Source organism: Emydura macquarii, unplaced genomic scaffold, assembly GCF_026122565.2.
Source record: "Emydura macquarii macquarii isolate MOO-44397 ecotype Brisbane River unplaced genomic scaffold, CSIRO-AGI_Emac_v2 contig_554, whole genome shotgun sequence".
NCBI classification, from domain to species: domain Eukaryota; kingdom Metazoa; phylum Chordata; order Testudines; family Chelidae; genus Emydura; species Emydura macquarii.
Window position 1 is genome coordinate 16871607 of NW_027130691.1, and position 17802 is coordinate 16889408.

A 17802-nucleotide genomic window follows, 5' to 3' on the forward strand; every position below is an offset into this window, starting at 1 on the left:
GTGGGTTTCGCTGTTGACTCTGATCTGATTTCACCCTTGTCCCCAGTGGATGGTTGGATGGATGCATGTGTGCGCGTGTGGTCCTTTTAATTTTCTCCTGGGTGGAGGCGGGGAGGAGTACCCTTGCACACAGGGATGCTTTATTTGTAGCCTCTTAGATGAGGACTCTGCTGCTCAACGTTTGTTTGCAGGTTGCACTGATACATTTTGTTTATATTACAGTTTCCAGGAAGGAGGGGTGTGTAACTGATTTGCCTTTGCCCCTAACTGCATTCAGGAGCTGTTCAGAATAAGGGAACGTAGGGAGCATATAGAAGTTCATATGTAGTGGACCCTTCGTTAGCAGCTGGGAGTTAGATTGTGCTATTTTACAAAGTGATCTGTCCTCATAGTAAGTACTTGTGAGAATATGTAAGTGATTTTCAAGTTGATGGTGTTCTCAATTGTCTGAAAAATTTGTACCTACTGTAGTTAGGAACAGAGAGGACTTATAAGGCCAGTTGGGTAGGAACAGATCAATTTGTATATTGCCTTTTGTCAGAGGAATGTGATCTTTGCATGTATATATAGGAAAACATACTGCAAAATTTTGTTTTAATGAACAAGGATTTAGCTCTGGCAGGAAATCATCTGCAGTATAATAAGACTAAATAGGCTTTTGTAGAAAACTGAACACAGTTGAGGTTGTGTTTTTAAAGGAATGCACCTGGGTTAAAGCTAGTTTGTATTGTGTGTGGATTGCTAATGTGACCAAGAACTGAGAAAAGTTCAATTTGCATCCATCTTGGGGCGTTGGAGTTGATTTGAAATTCAATTTCTTGATGGAAGAATTGGCTGTGTTAAATTATGCATGCAGATTATGTAGCAATCTTCACTGCCAAACTCTTTAGTAACTATAAAATGTTGTTGGAAGTGACTGAACAAGGTGAAACTTCAGTCATAGTTTGTCGGTTGGTCTTGTTCTTGACAAGAATGGCATTATATGGATTGAGAGTTAATGTTTTATAACCTTTGAAAAGATCAGTAGAAAATATGTCATTGTTAGTGTAGAAAGATCTCCATGTGCTACTGCAGTGTGATTCAGAGTTTCCATGCTTTCCTTTCCTTTCGGAGTCCCTAAATTCTGTTTTACCACTTAAAGGATTCTCTCCTCCTTGATATCTCATCCATTCCCTGGTTTCCCAGTTCTGTTTTGATTGTCATTGTATTAAAATGAGGTCAGTAGTTTTTTAATGGAATTTGGTCAGTGACTCTTTAAAAACTTAGTCAAGATATGGAAATTTGTAAAGTCATTACTGTTCACCTGTCTAAAAGTACAGTCCATTTGGATTCTTATTCAAGGGTGTCATGATAGAGCTCTCTCATCTCTTAAAAATGTTGACACTTAAGAGGAGCTGTAGCAAAGCACATCTTGAGCCAGGACCCTACTGGACTAAAGTGATGTAAAAACTGCCCTCACAGAGCTTTAACATTTGGTTCATTCTTGAATGGGATTGGCTATTTTTAGAACTGAGATAAAAAGGATAAAGTTCCAGTTGTAATTTTGAATCTTTTTGTTTTTGCTCATTTGCATCCTAACTTTGACTTTCTTACTGACTGGCAGTTTTTTGAAACAGCAATGTTGGGAGACATTATCAGACAGTATTCCCCAAAGATGATTAAAACATGGCTGATCAAATAGTGTAGACAATCCTACCAGCACAGTTCAGTGTCATGTTGTAACTGGGTTCTCCTGATTTAATTGGTTTTATAGTGTAACGGGGACTTTAAATATTAAATATTTAATAAAAAATCTGTTAACATATTTCTGTAGTTAGAAGTTTTCTGCATGGGAGAAGATACTGGTTTAAAATGAACTACACAAATTAGCTGACAAATGATTTGATTTATATCCAGTCTTTTTACTAAGGCCCTGTCTACACTACAGAGTTTTGTTGACAAAAGTCAGCTTTTGTTGACAAAACAGTGGAGGTGTACACATTACAATGCTCCTTCCACTGACAAAACTCACTTGCTTTGCTGACAAAATAAAAGCACCTCAATGAGACTTAAATTATATCAACAAAATGTCCATCCTGATTGTTATGGTCAGCAGTTTGAACACTGCTGCCCTGCATCCAGGTGCACAGGCATCCGCTTCCCCTCCCACTCTTAAAGGCCTGGGAATTTTTGAAATTCTATTCCCTGTTTGCTTGGCATGGAGAGCTCACGTCGCATCTTCCCAACTGACCATGGTGGCTCCACGCAGCAAGTGCTCTTCCACTTGGAGCACACTGGAGCTGTTGGATCTGCTGAGTATCTGGGGAGAGGAGGCTATGCAGTCCTATCTCCGCTCCAGCCGGAGCAACTTGAGTATCTACGTTCAGATTTCTCATGGCATGTTGGAGAAGGGCTACGAATGGGTCACATATCAGTGCTGTGTGAAGATAAAAGAGCTGAGGCAGTCATACCAGAAGGCAAGAAAGTCAAACTGTTGTTGCTCTGGTGCTGCGTGAAGACTTGCTGCTTCTATAAGGAGCTGGACACCATCCTCAGCGGCGACCCTACCTCCACTGCCAAGAGTCCTGTGGATATTTAGGTGGGGCTGGAGACAGTAGACTCAACCCCGTAGACAAGAAGGGTCGACTTGGAGGGCAAAATGGGACAGGTGATGGAGTTGTCAGGTACCGTGGGGAGCCAGGACCTCTTCTCGATCCCAGCCAAGACTTTGTCTACATTAGCACTTTTGTTAGTCAGGGGTGTGAAACCCCCTCTCCCCACTGACATGTTTCACCGACAAAAGTACTGGTTGGGGGTGGTTTAATTATGCTGGTGGGAAAGCTCTCTCCTTTTGGCAGAGAGCGGCTACACGAGAGACCTTACAGTGGTGACCTTACGATGTCTGTAGTGTAGACATAGCCTTAATGTAATAGGCAGCAGAATTGCCAGTTATAAATACTCTATGAGATTCAGACTTCTTACATATTCTTACAGGTTGTGAAATTTGACCTTAAACATTGATGGAGTGAGCATCTGATCATAGTAGTCTAATAGAAATTAGTGAAATATAGTGATCATTATTGGTCCATCTAGTATGACATTACGCCTCTCTCATGGTTATGTTTTGTAGGAAGATACAACCTTCATTGGGGTATTCCGCACTGTTGCAAGTCACTTCTTACATTGGTGCAGAATGCCAATCCAGGGGGCTTGTGCTGGTGTAGCTACACCAGTGAAAACATCCCCACTGTAGACAAACCCAAACTCTTCTTGTCTCTTCTTTTAATGCTAGCATTATTTAACCTGAAGTTGATAACACAAAGGTTCTCCTATACCTACAACTATCTCCATTTCCCCTCTCTGGACTCTGATCTGTTGTTTTGAGGTAATCAGAATCAGATATGGTATTCCAGATGTAATGTGCCATTTGTTGTTTGTGGAATTTCTAATCTCATTTTGAATACACCCAAGCATCCTATTTACTTCGAATGCTAATGCTGTGTGGGTAGAAATCTTCATTGAGCTGTCCATGGTGACTCCCATGTCTTTCCTCAGTAAAACCCACAATTTCAAAACTTGTCAGTATATATAAGAACACAAGACTTTTTGCCAGTGTTGTTTTCCTTACACTTAATATCTTCAAATTACCTGCCACCAACAAAGCTCAAACTGTAATTGGGTAGATGAAATAATTTTGTTGTACCCCACTCGTATTAGAGCTGATGGCTCCAAAGATGTAGACTGGCAAAGACTTGCTCACTTAAATGAAAAGTATGTACAAAGTTCACTTCATATTGCCTTAAAATCAAAGGTGATGGAGGTACAGTGCTTTTACTGGAAGCCAACAACAGGCTAGGTGATGCATGTCCTGGGCCAGACCCTCCTTTATTGGGAAGGTATCAAGCCCTGGAAAGGTTTTGGAACACTGAGGACTTTAGTTTTCCCAACAGTGCTTCTCCTATAATTTTCTTAAGGCTCTTACATTGCAGCAACTGTCCCATTGATTTAGGGAGGATGGCTGTGGCTTACTTAGAAGCATAAGGCTGTTCTCAAACAACCAAAGGGGGTCGTTACAGAGCAATCTGAGGCTTCCCCACCTTGAGCTGAATGTGCTGCTTGCATAACTTTGTCCTTTCTAATCAAGCAGCTCCATATGCTGTTGTGTTATCTACACTTGCCTGGTTCCCCTGTTGTTGCTATAGTATATTTTAAATAAAGACTAAAACTTGCCTTATTTTCTCCAAGCCCTCACAAATGTATAATCTTTTTAGAGCAACCTGTCAGAAAATAGTTTGACTGGACCTACATCTTGTGTGTGGTATGTCTTATTTTTAGTAAATTAATACTAAGAACAAAGCCCATTAGCATGGTTGATTTTTTTCTATCTTCCTACGTTTGTTATACATTTTTGTTTTAGACTACTATGGTCAACCATGATTTCATCAGGCACTCCTAAAACACTAGATATTAGGTCTATCCCTTAGAAACTTGTGAGTTTTCAAAGGCAGAAGGCAGTTGGGTGCCTACCTGCCATCAAAAATCCATGGGAGTTGGGAACCTAACTGCCTTTTGTGCTTTGAGACACTCAGGTTTTTTTTTGTACATTTAAAAAATGAGATTCTGTTTTTTTATCATGAGAATACATTTTTAAAAAGTCTAAAGTAAGATATAAGGCACTGATTAAATATTCAAGGGGCATTACTTTTTTACTGTGAACATTGTCAACTAACTTGCATTATTGGCTGTGTATTTTTAAAAGCTGAGGATGTGGATTCTGAAGTGTGGAATATCAGAATAGTTCATTTATATAGGTGTCCAGTGAGAAATGAATTACTGTCTAGTGAAATTGGATTATATTGAATTAATTTTACTTCAGATATCACTTTGAAGATTTTTTTTTTTTAAACTAAAGGTAGGATTTAGTTAATAGCAACTTCAGGAGTTACTTTAGGTTATATAATTACTCAACTGAGAAGCTGATGTGTGTTGCCTTACAAGAAATGTTTCAGTCAAATCTTTGGTGATTTTTAACTAAATTCTGTATACTAGTTCTACATTGGGCAGTCTGAATTCATAAACACTAAGCCATCCTTGACATAATTTTTACATAAGTGTCATAAACACAACAAAAATGTAATGTGAATTATCATGAATGTTTAAGAATTAAAAAGTTTAATATGCTGATTCTTTTAATGTTCTCTTATGCAGTTTGAGAAGCAAGGCTTTCTGTTCTTGATGGAAGATTTTTCTAGTTTAAAATATTGTCTTAATATGAGTTGAACACCCTCATAAAACATTTAATGTCTGGAGTAATCAAGACAAATACTTTTTGACTATTATGTAGAGCATTAATTAACGCTATTATTGCTAAAGGCAGTGTGTTTCACAGATTTCTTTAAAAAGATGTGGTTTCTCAGTAATGTAAGCATTTAACAGAGACAAACTTTTTATATTGGGTCTATAACAGAAGCAATGTTGGTCATTTGACTCTTTTATCAAGCCATTCACCAAGGAGCTAATAGCCAATTGAGATCTCATTTTCACAGATCACTCCCCACCCTCCACTTAACCTAGGTAATCAACACTATCTAGAGGAAATAATGTAATGTTGTTAAAATCTTTTGTGATTGAGTTAGTTAGCATTAGTTACAAGACTTGCCAATGCAGGTAGTTTAATTAAAATTTGAATTGAATCCTATCTTTAGTTGTGACGTTAGAATTTTGATATGCTTTGCTTTAAGATTACTGCGGGTGGGTGAATGTTGTGCTAGGGTTTGCCTTATGCATATGTTGACACATGACATGCATTTAAGTCACCAAAAATTTAATTGTCATCCTCTCCTATGTCCCAATACAGTTTTATAGGTCTTAACATCACTTTTATCATTTGATCTTTTTGCATTTAATGTACTAACACTAAAATGTCATAGATATAAAATACAGGTTTAAATGAAGACAGCTAATCACAAGATGTGTTAAAATTATCTAGGAATGATGATCCACTTTTGTGTATTGAATCTGTGTAGAAAAAATGCACTTTTTGACTCAATGTTTTTTTATACTTTCTTGTCCAATTGAATTAAATTTGTTCTTCAGATACTAGCCAATCACAAAATCTAGTCTGGGAAAGGATTGTTCCTTGGTTTTACTCTTTGTTTTAGAGAGGCCTCCTTGCCTGAAGCAGCCTTTCTCAAACTGGGGGTCCTGACCCAAAAGGGGGTCATAAGGCTATTGTAAGAGGGTCACAAGCTCACAAAAAATATGGCCAGGGGGAGTGGGAGGGAGGTACAGCAGCTGCTGCTCTCTGGCCGCCCAACTCTGAAGGCAGTGCCGCTGCCAGCAGCAGTGCAGAAGTAAGTGTGGCAATACCATGCATATGCTCCTGTGAGTATGTACAATAATCTGTTGTTGTTTTTTTTGGTGGTGGGATCATCATAGCCTGAAATATTTTCAAAAGGGGGCCCAGCAAAAAAATTTGAAACCTCCTGGCCTAAAGCTTGAGTAGTAGACAGGTGTTAAGACATTGGTTCTCCTTCCTCATTTTGCTGCTCATTCACTGTGACCTTAGGAAAATTGCTTACCCTCCCTGTGACTCAGTTTATAGATGAGAAAGCTGAGAATAATACTCATTCAGCTCTGTCAAGTGATTTTGAGCTCTTTGGAGAAAGGTATTAAATAAATGTATAGTATGACACTGATGGGAAAGGAGGGCTTGAAAAATTCACAAATATCAGTTAGTCAGAAGGCTGTATTTAATGACCAAATTGTAAAATTGGGGTAGACATTGGGGGATGGATGAGTCGGGATAAAGACTGCATCGTAACTGAAAGCACAATGCGTATGAGGCTGCAGAAAGGCTAACTCTGCCCCTGCCCACTTGGGGGGTGGCCTGTCTTTTATATCAGCCTTGGCTTTTTTTTTTTTTTTTTTTTTTAACTTTGGAGCTCTTCAGTTTCTGTGTGGGAGAGTTCCTTTGTTCCCTCTTCCCTATCTCCTTGTTAGCTCATGCTGCTGAGGTGGGCCTGCTCCATGTTTCCCCAGCCTCCCTCATGTTTTTCTTCTGCTTCTCCCTGTTCCTGTCTGTTTTGTATTTGCCTTCCTACTTGTGTTTTGGCATCAACTTTTTCTTTGGTTTTCTTGTATAACTCTTCCATCTCCTGGTTTGTTTTTTTTGGATCTGCCTCTTCTCCTTTTGGGGTGATGTGTGTAAGGGTAAGAAATCAGTCAGATTATGTCCTGCAGCTTGTGCAGCTAGAGAGTGAAACTGATCCACTTGCAAATTTTACCTTGCTGCTCCTGCCAGTGTAGCAAAGGAGTAAAGGAGGTGCGGGAGGAAGAAACAACAAGAACTATTACACCCTTTCAGTGCAAAAGTAGCAATGAAACTGGCATACTTCTGATAACCTTTATTCTTCTGCTCTGTTATCTCAGAAGAGCAACAAAGCAAAATTTGCAAGTACTGGTCAGTTTCACTTGCTTGCTGATAGCAAGCAGTATAAGAACCGAAGATCACAAAAAGAGAATAGTCTCGCCTCAATCCTTTCAAAAATGGGAGAGGACACCAAAAAGAGAATTTGAGGGGCTAATATTTAGTCAATACTGCTGGAATTAGTCAAAACTTATTAATCAAATGCTGTTTGACTGTACTTACTACAACTCTTACTTTTCTGTGTCTTGGCTTCCTGATTTCAGTCATCTGCTTTTTTTTCTTTTGCATAATAGATCACAATGTGTCTCCTCCTTGGTTATCTTCTACTCTCCTGTGTGCTACCTCCTTGCCATGGTCCTTGAGATAGGACTGTTCTATGCACTCTACATTGGGTTATACCATAAAATCATTTGGGAAGCGAAGCTAATGAAAAATGTGTCTCTGTTAAGTGACGTTTCTTACAGAATGCACATGTTCCATGTTTGATATTGGCTGACTGTAGCGGGGTCACAGAGAGCCCTCCTGTTGCTTAGGTCTTCTGCGCCCACAAACCAGTCAGACACCTCGACTTCGTGCTCCCACCAGTGAGATTTATTTACAGTTTGCTTGCTCGCCACCTTTTATTTACAGACAGTCTAGCTTAACAGCCTCAGGGGCCTTGCAGTCTTAGCCACCAACCGAGAGGAGCTCGCCCTCCTCCTTACTCCATGGCTTCTCCCTTCCTTCCTTCCTGTGAGCCTTTTGTAGCCCTTGGCTAACGAGGTTGGCAACTGCTCCCTATTGGACCACTAAGTGCAGGTTTACTCAGCTGGCTCTGATTCTCATTTCTTAATTGGGGCTCATGTGACAGAGGGCTGGCTCAGCTTTCCTTTGCCTAGCACCCTGTCACATTGACACTGTTTTTTGGATGGAGTTTAAGGTGTTCTTTTTGAATTCTAAAGTCCTGAAGGGCTTGGGTTTCACACACCTTAGGGTATGTCCATACTGTGGTTGTAGCTTGTGTAGACATGTTGGACTACTGGTATCAAAGAAGCTATGGTAGTATGGGCTTAAGCATAGCCTAGCTGCTTGAGTATTTACCAAATGTTCTGGGCAGGCTTGTACAGCTTGCACTCTAGTCTGTGTGGCAGTAGCTTCACTGCTATCAGTAACAGCTCATCAGATTAAAATGTTATTTTGGGTATGTCTAGATGAGCTGTCATCACATCCTGTGACTGCAGTGTAGACATATCCTTAGAGACCACCTTGCACCTTGGGTGATATCACTGTTGCAGTCATCTGAGGTGCATGTTAGTCTTTAGTTTAAATTGGAAGGATCTACAGGTGGGTGTTCATGGCAAGAGATAATTGACCCTGGAACTCACCTCTTCTCCTTGTTCTACCAGAACCTGGATCTGATGACCTTCAGAGCATAGTGAAAGATGCTGCTGTTCTTCAGGGCTTTTTCTGGGACTTGTGTTGAGTAATGGTGTTAGGCAGATGGCTAGGATGAGCCTCCGCTGGCTTTGAGTTGGTATAGTCCTTTAATCTGTTGTGTTTGGAGTTTATACATGTGTGTAAGACTGATAGTGCATTCTATTGAGAGTAATTTTTTACTTCTTTAATTTTCTTCTGATCTAAGATCAATATGCCTTGTCTAGACTGGAATAAAAGGTGTGTGTGTGTGTGTGTGTGTGTGTGTGAGCTAACATGTTCTAACAGTCTAACGTAGTCAAATCACACTGCTGCTAATGCAATGTTGGTTGGAATATTAGCTAATGATACACCATTTTTTCCTAGTCTAGGATAGATCGGTGTTAGCACAACTAACACAGGCAATTATTTTTCTGTTGTGAACAGCTTACTTAATGCGATCTTACGGGTTTTCTTAACCGCTGTCATTTAGAGTTGCAAACTTCATTTATTCTGTGATCCTTAGGTTATGTGTTTATCTACTTACGTGTGCAGATCTTGGAGAATGATTTGAGCTATATTTCAAAGGTGCTGCTTAATCACTAAGATACAGTAGCAGAAAAAATGTAGACTGTAGTATCAAAGAGATTAGAAAATCTTGCTGGCAATGTATAGAAGACAAAAGTAGAGGTGCTGCTCCAGCAAGATCCAAAGACGATCCTACTTGGGACCCTGGGGATACACTCAAGCAGCTAGTCCATGCTGCTGTGGTGTCACTGCTGTTGTTCAAGCTAATTAGATCAAATCTAGCTCTAATGTGTCTATAGGTGCTGCTGTCACACCTGAGATTGCAGTGTAGACATACCCAATGACTCAGTAAGAAGCATTGCCTTCTGCCTCTGGTAGTATCTGGGAAAGGGTGGGGTGCTAGGATTTCTGGGCTACTGCTTGGACCTTGCTGAGAGGTCTCACTCCCTTGTGTCAGTCTCTGGATAATAGGTGTCTTAATCTGAAGCTGCCTAAAGGGAGGAAGCTCTTTTTTCGCCATTCAGAACCTTCTGGCTGCTTTATGAAGACATAATTCCATCTTTTTCCCTAGCCTCTCAAGTCTTCCTTCCCTGTGAATAACACAAGTGTCTTCTTGGTGCTCATAACTTTACCATGCATCAGCAGAATGACACTAACGTGATTCTTAACAGCTTCATTTGTATCCATGTGGCTCTGAACTTATCTTCACAAGTTTTAACTTCACTTTGCTCCTGCTTGACAAACCTGTGTGCAGCAACAGTGGTACTGGACCTTTCTGCAGACTCAGGAAGTTAACACTGCATCCAATATCTTGGTTCTTTGCAATCTTGCAGACTAAAAGCATATTAATTTATTTTTTGAAGAATGAAAACTTAAACTCTAAAGCAACTCCTCAAACTGTGGGGTGCGCCACCCTACAGGAGCATAGAAGAACATTCAGGCAGCGCACGGCAGGGCCGGGGCCAGCCCCTGCAGGGGGTGGAGAGCACGCCACACTTCCAGTCTTGGCTGTGCAGTAATGAAGGGGTGTGTGTGGACAGATTCCATTAATGGTAAGGGGGAGGAGTACAGCTGGAAATGTTTGTGCACCACTGCTCTAAAGAAATTTGTAGCTTAAATTCCCAAGCAAACCAGGGAAAAGTTTCTGCATGCTACTGACAGATGGATTTTTTCAGGCCCTGTTAAAAATTGTCAGCCCTCTGTATCTTAACATTTTTACTAAGCATAACACTGCTGGTAACATAGCAAATTATTTAACATTTATTGTGAAGCAGTGCTTACAGGCCAGCACAAGATTAGGCTAGCACAAACACAATGAGTGTAGTCCCTGCCTCAAAGAAGCTTGGCATTAATTTGACCATTGCAAAATGTGGGGCGTTGGTAGCCTTTGTATAGATTCTGTATCCTTAATGGATTATATGACATCTTTAAAAGACAAGCCAACTACTATATTGTTGGATTCAGAAACATAGCTTTAAAACTCATTATTATCATGACATTTTGTAAGTCTACACAGGATTCTAATATCTGGAACTCTTATTTGGGTTAAATGCATTTATTCTGGTGAAGAATAAAGTGAGGTGGCTCAAATAATCTGGATAAATGTAGTAGTAACTAATAACTGCATTCCTATCATGTTAGGCTTAAGTTAAGTAGTGGAATGCTATTCAAGGCATGAACCATTTGCTCCAATACATGACAGAAATTGTATCAGGTAGCTCATAAAGGAGAGAATGCTCACTTTCATATATACAGAGTGAAAGTCAAATGTTTTGTACGAAAGCAGAGTCCAAAACTAAGTTACAAGTGTACTAGAACTTTGCTGTTAAGCTTTTTTTGGATGTGTCTATAACAAGTGTTATGAAAAGTTAGAACAACAAATGATTTTTCTTTAGCGTAACCAGTATATGAATGTTGCTGTTACATGTATGTGCACTTATATTGTGATATACATCCTTTACGTGTAGGTTTAATACTGTTTGGGGTCTTGTATGAAGTATTCTTACAATTTACACCTGTTTCATATTAGACTGTCCTTTTGGCTTTGGAAGTTGGGAATGGTTTTAGTGGTTCAAGCTACTGATGCTTTCATAGAGTAGGTTTCAGATGCATGCTTTCATTTATCAATAGACTCTTGGACTAGCTCATGCCTTGATTCAGGAAGGTATTTAGGTGCCTAACCTTGAATTCTTGATTAGTTCTGTTGAATTCCTTTGGACTTCTCGCATGCTTTAAATCTAGGTATGTGCTCCAATACTTTATGAAGGCTTTTTAATTTGTGCCAGTCATTTTTCTTACAGAATAGAAACATCTCTTCCCTTGAGGAAACAAATGGGTTTGCTAATATTCTTAATAAACTCTGAAAGCATTGTTTGATATCTTACGATTGCTAAGAGTTAGCCCTTGGCTGCCATGGTAGTTCACATTATGGAATTCTGTAAATCATGTCTAATTTGAATGTACTCCATATTTCTTTAATCTCAGATTTTTACATTTTGGAATTAAATTTTCTGTTTCTTTAGTGGTAATTTCTCAAAGTTCTCTACAGTCTTATTGCTCTTTTTTGGCTATTATATTTTATTTATTTTATTTTATTTATTTTATTTATTTTATTATTTATTTTATTCTGCTGTGGAGTCCATGTACTTCTGTTGAAGTTGTTCTTTACCTAGCAACAATTACTAAGTGCTATCAACTTTCAACCCTACGTGGTTATAGGTAAAGGTTTGGCTGCATCTGGATTACACAGGGTTGACCCTTAGAAGAGAATTGGATGGTTAGAGGAAAAAACTGAACTACTGCATACATCTTCTACATATGTCAATTCTGAACTACAATCAGTCAATAGAATAGGCTGTTTAGGTGCCCCTGATCGATAATCTATAGTTCTCCACTTTCTCTAGTTGTCTTTCAGAGGCGTTTGGAACAAACAGCCTTGTGGAAAACACTTTAAAAAATCGAGGACAAATTAATGTCCCTGTGCCCAAATGATCCCCACTGCCATTCTATGTGCTGATGGCACCAATGTACGCTGCAGAGTAACCTTAAGGGGACCCAGGTTAGTGGAGAGCTCGTGTTGAATTTGTCCCAGTAGATGAAAATAGTTCCTCCAAATTTAAGAGGCAGGGATGAGAATCTGGCCCCAAAACTATAGTTCTTCGCGCTCTGCCTGTCTGTTCAGAATGACCCCTTTTGATCAGGAACAATTAAAAAAGATGTGTGTGTGTCTAAGACTTTATAGCACTCACATACATAGTGTGTCATTCTTTTAAAGGGAGATTACCACAGGGCCCCAAAACAATTTTGCCTATTGATTACTAGTGCATTTTTTAAATGGAGTACACGGAAATCTATCTGTAAGGGTGCAATGATTTAAATTGCTGACTTTAATTATGACCTAAATCAGTTTTAGTTCTGCTTATTTGCTTGTATTTGTAGTTTTGAACATCTATAAAATTAACTAAAGGAAGAGAATTTGGTCCTTATGGAATTTTTTTTCCCTTTTGTAGTAAACAAACATTTAAAACACCGCTTGTGTGGAAAAAATTGGCATTATGTAGATTGCATTTTCTTTGCAATTTCATTTTAAAGTTCTAAATTTAAACATTGAGTACTAAAACCTTACAAAAATGTCTGAAGTTCCCAGCAGAGTGATCAGTGGAGTGGATGTGGAAGTTTTTAATTCAGAACCTTTTTAAAGGGCCCTGGAGAAAAGGTGGTAGTTTGGTTCAGAATTGATCCTGGATTGCTCTCATTTGACTTGTGCCACCATTTTTGTTACATACTTCCTCCTTCTTTACTTGCTATCATGATGTAATAGTTTCTGAGGAAAGGTAAAAAGCCTTTTGATTAGTTGGCCTTCTGACCACTGATGCGGAGGGAAAAAGCATCATTCTATCCACAGCCCTATGTTACATAATCCATAATATTCTTGTTTAATTGAGGCAGTAAATTCTCTGTTCTTGCTTCTTTTTCATGTTAGAAATCTATTCTAGAGGAATTAGGAAAATATATTTTTCCTGCTTTAGCATGAGAAATATGTCCCCATATTTATAAACCATTAAAAGTCTGCTTTTAAGAGCACAAGGACACAGCATCTGTCTTCAGAACAAAGAATAGAAAATAAATTGGAATGCGACACTTGTGAGCAAGAGGAATCTGGTTGAGTTCCAAGCTCATATGTATGTATGAGGGACAGTTTAAAGGGAGGTGGAAAATATTCTACTAGAATTCCTTGGAATGATGCAAAATCCATTAATGGAATTGAGGTTAATCTGGCAGTAACATTTTGTGCTAAAACACAACCAATAAATAATATATAAAATGTAATATATAAATACTGTAATTTCATAGTACTTTTTTGACTTGGTTTATGACTTAATCTAATTTAACTTTTTTTAGTACTGGCCCTGTAGATTACTTGGATTAGTGCTATAATTCCATTAATTTTTCATTAACATGAAATTTGGAGTCATATTTGGAATATTCAACATTTGTAAGGGTATAAAACTATATTGTTTCTTAGCTTGTCTTCATATTACATGGTGTGATAATCCAAAGGGGAAATCCATTTTTTATTTTGATAAACTGTTAGTTGATTTTAAACAGGCATAGCAACAGTTCTGTCCTAATAGGCCAATAAATTAAATGTCTTTTCTTCTAGCTAGTGTTGCCTTGATAGTAGTTTGGTCCTTTCTGTGTTATGTTCATGATAGCCCTGGCACGTGATTATTCGTTGTTAGAAAAGTACATTTTAAATACATTTTTAAAAAACTGAAGCATTGCATTTTTGTGTGGGTCTGAATTTGAAAGTACAGCACTCTAGGCATCTTTAAGGTGCTTTAGTTTGAAGGGCAGTAAATAGAATCAGTCTTCTTGAAATTCTTGAAGTATTTCTTATGTATGCAGTGGATAATTGGCTGACAGTGGTTTCTTGTCAGTTTTACAAATTGTGCTATCTAATATGAAAATTGGGCAGTAGTAGTAGTTATCAAAATGTGCTTACTAAAGGCAATTTGCCTTGTGTTTGTAAAGTACACCTTGCTTACTCTTCGACATACATATTATTGTTGAACATTTAATGTTGCAAAGTCAAACTTTCCAAAGCTAGGAAATGCCAAAATTAAGATTGTTGGTGAAATCTTACTTCTGCTTCTTTATGTAGACTTGTAGAGTATGATGCAGTCTTCAATTAAAACGCTCACACAATAGTTTTTCCTCCCCTCCACAAAATCCCAGCCCTATTTAGTGAGCAGAATGGCTTGTGCTCAGGAAATGGCCGATATTTCTTCTTATCATTAAAGGTGTGACCTGTGGCTTATTTTATTGCACACGCACACACACAAAAAAAAAAAAAAAAAAAAAAAAATCCTGCACTGAATATGAAAATATTTTCCTCATGAGCCTTTTTATAGCACTCTTGACTGTAATATTAGTGTTGCACAAAACATTAATGAGATTATCTTCACAACACCACTGTGGAGAAGGGAGGAATTATTCTTATTTCACAGATGGGGTCGTGAGGAACAGAGAAATTAAGGCCAACGTTTTCAAAAGTGTCAGCTAATTTGGATGCCTCTGACTTGTTTCCCAACTTGATACATCTAGGACTTCTGAAAAATTACACCCCGAGCATCCACAGCTCCCACTGACATTAGTTGCTGGAGCTCAGTGCTCTCTGTTCTGAAAATCAAGATCCACATGTCTCAAATTAGGCACCCAGAAAACAAGAAATACAAAGTTAGTGGCCTACTGTGGAAATTCTTGCTCTGAGTGATTTGCCGAGCATTGCATATTGAATCTGTGGCAAAGCAGGGGTAGAACTCAGTACTCCTTGAAGAGAGAGAGAGACTACAGACAGCCACTTTATTCACAAGCAGTCCTGATTCAGTCACTGAACACAATATCCCTCCTGTCCACTGAATGAGGGAAGAGGTTATGCAGAAAATAGTACGTCTGTGTAACAAAAGATTGTACCTTAATGCACGTATATAATTTACTGGGCGGATTTTCAGAAAATTGGGAGGAAAACATGCTATCTCATGCAGTTAAACAGTTAATTCACTAAATAAATCATCAGCAAGGTTTGAACCCAGAACCTTCAGCATTGCTGCAGAAACCTCGGTTACTTGAATTCAGGAAGAAATTACAATAGCTTGCCAAAAGAAGGCTGTTACTTTCTGTAAAACAGTACTGGAGGATGCACCTGTAACTCACTAAAACAGTATATAAAAGTAGTCCCTCTTTACTGATGGCATACTCAAGTGCACAGGTTTGGAAACACTTTCTGATAGGCATTGTGGCTAAATGGCAGAGCCTGGAGTCTAGCATATTGGAGACTTGGATTTTATTCCTAGCCCTGAGACATGACTTTGTACAACCTATTGGATTTTTCATCTGTAAAATGGTAGTTTGTGCAGGGACTGATACTTTTCTTTCTCCTATGGTAAAGGCACTTTTCTAACCCTAGGACTATTGCTCTACCAAACTTCAAATTCCTACTCCAAGCTCCTGAGATGCTAGAGATAATTAAAAGAAATAAATCATTGCCCACTTGCCAACAATAACAAAATTGCCCAATCAAGGTAAAATTGTCTGTTTTTAATTAAATTCGTTCCGCTAGAATGGTGTAAACATTTCTGAGAAACTATCAAAGAAAATCAACTGGAGGCAGCAAATAAACCCTGAAAATTTGCCTTACTCTCTCTGAACTGCTATAAACTACCAGGACCTACATAAATGCACAGTGTAGTGTTGCAAGGGTGCATCATAAAGAAGTACAGTGGAAATGGTATTGACCATAAGTCTAGCAAAGAAACCAGCTTTGGGGATGAGTGGATAGAGATGAAGAAATGTCTCTCTGAGGCCTGTAGCTGAGAGGAAATCACATTGAGCTATAACTCAATGTTTGCAACCTTTTTTTGAGACCTGTGTTTGGAATAGGGACTTTGCACTGTACAGCACCCTTGGTCAGGAATTGAAAGATGGTCTTAAGGTGGACAAACATGTTAAATGTATGGAGTACAGTGTTGTGTGTCCTTCATTAGACGACTACCTCCATTTGAGCAGCTGATTTTGTTAGTGCCTTGAGTGATCATTTAAGACAGGTTTCATGATGTTTTGATTCATGATACTTTATTTAGGTGCTGACAGTTTAGTTGTTGTATACGATACAGGAAGACAGTTCCTACCCGAAGAAGCTTTCAGTCAAAACCAGAACCCTAACTAAAGCTGATAAAAACAAGAACATTGATTTCTCTGTTACCTGTCTTTAATTTTGTCCCCTGTGCTTGAAAGTTTTCCATGCCTCTGCAAAGTGGATAATTTTAAATAGAGACAACTTATGGTACCCTGCCACCATACTGGATCTATCAAAGGATTCTCTTGCCTTGATATTGAAGAGCATGCACATTTAATTGTGACAGGTTAGCAATAGAATTTTTAGCATTCTTTTCAAATGTATGTGTTAGGGCAGTGGTTCCAAACCTGTAGCCCGTGGGCCAAAAGTGGCCTGCAGGATCTTTCAAAGTGGTCCACTGCTTCCCTCTCTCTGGCTGCAGAAGGGAGCTGCCACTTAAGGACCCAGGTGGAGCTCATGGGCACAGGACAAGTGTGGTTTCCCTGCTGCAGCCAGGAGGACAGGAGATCAGCGAGAAGCTGCTGGAGATCAGCTGCTGGTGGAAGGGCCCTGCTGGCAGAGACTGCTGGCCCTTCAGGATTGTAAAAATGATATTTGTGGCCCTCAAGCCAAAAAGGTTGGGAACTACTTTGTTAGGTCATATGCAGAATACATATAGAAATACAAAGTATCACTTACGCATGCATGGCGTTTGCTTTTAAATGTCTATAAATAAGGTATGTACATAATATATAATGGCCACAATTTTCAAAAGTTACTAGTGATTTTTTGTGTGTAATCCTTAGCCCAATTATTGACTAAAATCAACATTTGGTAAGCACGTGCTTAGTTCCTATTGATGTTAATGGGAGCGTATCATAGACTTGAAGTTAAATGTGTGCTTATGTGCTGTTAGGGCCTAAGAATCTGCAAACCAATTCCTTGTTTTAATTGGGAGCCAAGTGAAGTCTTCAGATCACTATCATCAATGATGCATCTTTTAAAAAAGTGGTAGTGCTTCAAGCTCTTCTTTTTCTGAACTGGTAACTTTGAATGCTAGATTTCTGTATGATACATATTAAAATAATTTTTCAGGTTTTGAAAGAACAGAATTATCTGTGTATTTGTCATGTGTATCTTTTGAGTCATATGGCCTTTGGTGTTTTTACTGGAGGCATAATTTTATGATTTGATTAAAAGGAAGTTATTCACTAAATTTAGACTTTGCATGAAACAGATCTCAGAAGACAGACTGATAGGTGAGTGAGAATTGAGACATTAACTTTAGAGAAGTGTTCTTGTAGATAAAAAACTTTCTGCTATACGGTAGGGTATTGCCTGTAGATCCATACTCCTG

General features: G+C 38.7%; 1 protein-coding gene across 4 annotated transcripts in view; it reads left to right on the forward strand.

Annotated features, from left to right (window-relative positions):
- Positions 1 to 17802, forward strand: part of DGCR2 (DiGeorge syndrome critical region gene 2) — a 67780-nt gene that overhangs the window by 611 nt on the left and 49367 nt on the right. The window lies entirely within an intron of this gene.